Source organism: Atractosteus spatula, chromosome 5 (genome assembly GCF_055471065.1).
Source record: "Atractosteus spatula isolate fAtrSpa1 chromosome 5, fAtrSpa1.hap1, whole genome shotgun sequence".
Taxonomy (NCBI): Eukaryota; Metazoa; Chordata; class Actinopteri; order Semionotiformes; family Lepisosteidae; genus Atractosteus; species Atractosteus spatula.
The window spans coordinates 40,830,546-40,836,562 of NC_142710.1; positions in this window are offsets into that span (position 1 = coordinate 40,830,546).

Genomic DNA, 6,017 nt, shown 5'->3' on the forward strand with positions numbered 1-6,017 from the left:
GTGAATGCCGTCAGCTTGCATCGTGCAGAAGAAGGAGAGGACAAAAGAGCACAAAGTCTGCATCTCTCCCTTGCTAGCAGGAAGGCTGGAACAGCCAAGCTGACTAACTGCAGAGGTATAAATATTTGGCATTTCCATATTGATTTTATTAAAAATGGACATTAACTCACTTTCACTATATCTTCACCATGTTACCCGATCTGAAACCTCATGAATGGTAGATACAGAGACCTCTTCATGTCTCATCCTGAGATCAACTCTAGCACCTTACTGAATCCCAGAGAGCAGCTGTTCTTAATCCTAACCATGGAGGATCAGTTTTCTGGTTTTTACTCCAGCTGAGCTTAGTTACAGGCTAATTGATTTAACTTTTCTACTTAAGGCCTGTTTTTAAATTTGCTTATAAGTTCTTAAACATTGAACAGGATTTCTAATTGGTATAAACACTGTACAAATTAAGGTGTTTCAAAGCTTCGCTTATTTGGATGTGTCATCTGAAAGGGGATCAGCTGGTGTTAAGACAACGTAGGAGTATCTAATCATTCCCAACTGTGTCTGTTTATCATTAACTGATCACCTATGAATAGCTGTTTAGAAATGGAGGAAAGGCTGAACCATCAAGGTCAGAACAGACACCATAAAGGTCTGCATGCTGAAGGTATTGGAAATACTGGTAAGAGAATGGTTGAAACCAAGGTCTTAGTGCAAAAAAAAAATGTATAAACAGCTAGCAGATCACTTAGAGGCACCTGTGTGCACTGGAAATTAAGGGTCCTATTGGAAAGAAAGCCAGCAGACACAGGATCAAGAACCTCTTCTTTAAAACAAATCATAGAGCAGCTGGACCAGATTGAGAAGGACGAAGCAAGTCTCATGCAATTAAAGATCAACACATTTGTACTAACGCCAAATTACCAAACAGGCTAGACGGGCTGAGTGTTCTCCTCGTGTCTGTAACCACATTTGTTAGGCACTGTTTAATGTACATTATACCACGTCTGTATAAACATTTAAACATTATTTTTAAACACATTAGAACAAACCTTACCAGTACAACCATGCTTAAGACAAATAGATTAATATCACTGTTCTCTACTGCAATTCCAAACACACTGAGGCCCAACACCTCCACATCCTCAACCTTTACATAGCCTCACATTGGTAGATTATGATGTTGAACTAAAACTTTGATTTCTAACACAAGAGCAAAGTAGTCAACTCACTGAAAGCAATAAACAAACACAAGTGACAGGATCAATCTGTAGTATATATATTGTACATTGTTATAACTGCACTACACAGCATCTTTGCACATTACTGGCAAACATTTGTACTGGGTGGAGAAAATAACATTTGTGTATCACTACATAGGATAGGAGCAGCATGACAGTGCAGTGGTTAACATTGCTGCCTTGCAGTGGTGGGACCTTGATTCATTTCTGGTTCTGGGGTGCTATCTATGTGAGGTTTGTATGTTTTCCCTGTGTTTGTGTGGGTTTCCTCCAAGTGCTCTGGTTTCCTCCCACATTCCAAAGAGGTAGATTAATTGACTCCTGGGAAAAATGTCTCTGTGATTGTGTCAGGGTTTGTCTGTGTCTGGCTTGTGATGGGCTTGTTGTCCTGTCCAGGGTGTATCCTGCCTTGTGCCCATAACTTGCTGGGTAGACTCTGGCTTTCCCACAACACAGTACTGGATAAAGCAGTTATAAAATCAATGTATGGATGTAGTGGTTAGAGTAGACTTTCCCAGCACCTGTCTCTTAGAATCTGGAACTCAGCCAGACTATTTGTGTCTCCTAAATTCATAAAGAGCAACTCACCTGGGAGAAGTGAAGTGTTAAATAAAGTAGGGTGTAACCCCGGCATCCTGGCCAAATTTCCCATTAGCCCTTACCAATCATGGCCTCCTAATAATCCCCATCTATGAATTAGCTTAATCACTCTGTTCTCCTCCCCACTGATAGCTGATGTGTGGTGAGTGTACTGGTGCACTATGGCTGCTGTCGCATCATCCAGGTGGGGCTGCACATTGATGGTGGTGGTGGAGGGGAGTCCCCATTAGCTGTAAAGCGCTTTGAGTGGAGTGTCCAGAAAAGTGCTATATAAGTGTAAGCAATTATTAGTATTATTATAAATTGTATTCAGGCTCAACAGGACCAATACAACCTTTATCTTAACTTGTTGACCATTGAAAGAGACAGAAAACCTGGAGGATGTCGGATCTCAAGGTCTAGAATCCAGTTCCCAACTACTAGAGAAATCTGCTCTTCTAGATTTTGGACTCAAGTCCAAAATCCTGCCGGTTTTCTTTGTTCTGTGTTGTAATTTCTTATGGTTGAAAAGATCAAAAGATCATCAGGCGTGTTTGTTAGTTTATTTAGAGTAAGCCTTAATGCTGAATGCTTTCCAAATTTCCTGAAGTTATTCTAAATTAGCAGAAGGGTCTTTGTTTTCTATTTTTGTATACTTTCACAGACATTAAGCACAGGATGTTTCTTCCTTAAAACATACAAAAAAACTGCTGTATAGCTTGGGGGAACCTCTTTAGTAATCATTATGCACAGAAAGAAAAAAAAAACATCTGATTCAGGTGCTAAAGACAACTGTGCCTTTCAAACAGATCCAGACATACAACCATCTTATTCTTACAAGACCTTACAATTTCAAATGTTTTATTCGTATTTTGTTTTTGCTGGAATGCAAAGGAATTTATTATTTTTATGTCTTAGGCCCTTCACAATCCATTAAACAGATCTTGTTGGCAATAAACAAACACTACTAAAAACATTTGCCAAATCACACAGGGAAGGTGAGAGATTGAGGAGAAGTGATTACAGCTTTATAGATAGGCAGGCTGGAAGAAAATGTATTGAAAACAAAGCGCCTTTCCAACACCTCAAACATGAAAAGCTACAATCTCATCTTTCCAATTTTTGTAGAACAGCAAAAAAGTTTAAAAAAAAGTTGTTTTTAAATATATGATTTCTTAATTCATTCACAAATGTAAAGCAGGTGACCAAAGCAGTTTTATCAGTGATGTTTGTGTAAGAAAAAACTTTGCTTTGAGGTATCCAAGCTGGCAGCGGTAACAGCGGTAACTAGAAAGCATTAGAAAATCCAGATTTGGACGATTCCAGGGACATTCACAGTAGGCGGCTTCCCGCCCTCACACCGTCTGCTGAGCTGATAAGATTGTGTCTCCCCTGTTCCACTCTAGTCCCCAGTTTGTGTGTGGTTCTGATGTTTTTCCATGCGGGAGATTGACTTACCCTGACTGCCACTGTAATTGGAACCCTGCCTTGCTGACACTGCGCTATTGTACCACACTGCAATAAACCTTCCTGTTCACACAAAAGAGCCCATGTGTGCCTTCATCTTCATTACCAACCTCTTTAGCATTTCTGAGAAGCCCCTTAACAATGACTACCAACACACAGCTTGAATTTCTATAACACACATTAATAACCAAGTAGAGTCATGGTGACTTTGCCCTACAAATACACCTCTGGGTTTGTATAGCACAGTGGAGATTAGCATAGCACGGCCCTGAACTCATCTGGTGTCACTTTACAGGCACAGCTTCTAGAGAGAATAGGTGTATTTCCATTGACTAAGACCCACTGAAGAACCAAGTCCCAGAGGTCCTCTAATGATAAATGAAGCTGTAAAAATATTTCAGGCACAACATCATACTGCAAATATTGGTCAATAACCAATGGATGACTGCCTACCTTATACCAAACAAACAATTCAGATGACTAGATCTTTCTCTTTTTAGTTGATCCTAATCTGCAAAGCCATACCTGCTGGGAACACAATAGAATCATATGCTTGCTCTTGGAAGATCCATTAAAAAGTGAGTGAATAATGTTAAGACTTCCTTGTTGGAATTCTGGTTTCCAACTATACACCTGGAGCCCACTCCTCCTTACAAAACTGCTTCAGCTTGGTGAGGTGTGAGGGCATTTGTTTAGCTCTTTAGGTTCCACCACACCTTCTCAGTGGGGTTGAGGTCTGGACTTTAACTCGGCCATTTCAAAACCCTGATTCATTTCTTTTTCAGCCAATCATAGATTTAGTGGTACATTTTGAGCCATTGTCCTGTTGCATGATCCACTTTCAGCTAACCTTTGGCTGTTGGACAGATGGTCTCACATTTTCCTCTAGAGCAGTGGTTCTCAAACTGTGGTACGCGTACCTGCTGTGGTACGCGGCGTGGCGCCAGGTGGTATGCCAAATGACCCTGGAACTGTGTTGTGTGCGCTGAAAAATCGGGACGGGTTTTCATATTTTGTATTTTTATACGTGTCGAATACGCAGCCTACGTACTACGATACAGTGTGCGCTAATACTTCAGTGGACACAAGAGATACTCTGTAATTCTATACCACTCTATAGGAATGCGTGCTACGGACGCAAGTGACCAAAAAAAAAGCTACTGTATCTCCAGCAAACAGGGAGGTAGGAGAATGTGCGTGATTTTGGAACAATGCCAACGTTGTAAACACAGGAATGCATAGAAATGCGTGCTACGAACGCTGGTAATCTTGTGAGCACAGGAAAGCGTGAAAAATAACAGAAAAATATTAAGAACTGTTCTAAGTTAATTTGAGAAAAATACACCGAGCGTCTCTGTGTTTCTCTCCCATGCGCATGAAATAAAAACGGAAACGTGGAAAAATGCAAGCTTGCGGATTGCTAAAGCAGGTAAGCCCCACACTATTATGTGTGAAGAAAAAGCTGCTGAACAGCTCAACCTGCTGCCCCCCCTGAAAGACACAGTCAGTCATAGAATTATTGAAATGAAGGATTATATCAAAAGTACGCTGACAGAGCGCGTTAAGATGAGCAGATGTTTTTCACTGCAATTAGATGAGTCTGTAGTCGATTTGGCCAATTTGCTCGTTTACGTTAGATACGAGTTTGAGGGTACGTCCCATGAGGACTTTCTGTTCTGTAGACCGCTACCAACAGGAACTACAGGAGAGCACATATTTCAGCTTCTGAATGAATTTATCGAAGAGAATGGCATCGACTGGAAAAAATGTGTCGGAGTTTGTACAGACGGTGCTAGAGCAATGACAAGCCGACACAGCGGTGTAGTTGCACGAATTAGAGAGGTTGCTCCAGAAATTAATGGATGCATTGCAACATCCACCGCGAGACCTTTGCCGTCAAGAAAATGCCTGACGATTTAAAATCTGTTAGACTCTGTTGTGAATTGTATCAAGGCTCGAAAAATTAATTCACATCTGCTTTGCTCGACTAAACAGGCTCACCCCTCTCACTGAAATGGTGCTTTATTTTTATTTGTTGTTGTTTTTTTTCTGTAAAACACTTTGAGAAGCCACATTTTTTTATATCAAACAAAGTTTATTATTATAATATTTATTATATGTATGCGTGAGTGTGTGTGCACAAGCGCTCATGTTGGTCATTGAGAATTTCTGGGGTTCCAATGAGATGATGACTTGTAGGTGGTACTTGGAATGCTTTGGTTGGATTAGGGGTGGTACTTGGTCCAAAAAGTTTGAGAACCACTGCTCTAGAGTATGCAGTGTATAGAGTATACAGTAGAGAGGAAATCACGGTGGACTCCGATTGTGTGGCATCCAGGTCCTGCAGCTGCAAAGCAGGCCAAAATCATCACCCCTCCACCACCATGCTGGACGGTTGGTATGAGGTTCTTGTGGTGTTACGCAGTATATGGTTTTCGCCAAACATGTTTTCTATTACAGCCAAACAACTCCATGTGATATCCTCTGTCCTTGAGAATATTGTTCCAGAAGTCTTGTGTTTTATTCAGGTGTTGTTTTATAAACCTAAGCCAGGCAGTAATGTTCTTTTTGGAGAGAAGAGGTTTTCTCCTGCTTACCCTTCCACAAAAGCTATTCTTATTCAGTCTTTTCCTAATGGTAGAATTATGAACTCTAACATTTACCATATTGATAGAGGCCTGCAGATGCCTGGATGTAGTTTTGGGGTTCTTTGCATTTTCTAGGAGAATCATATGGTCT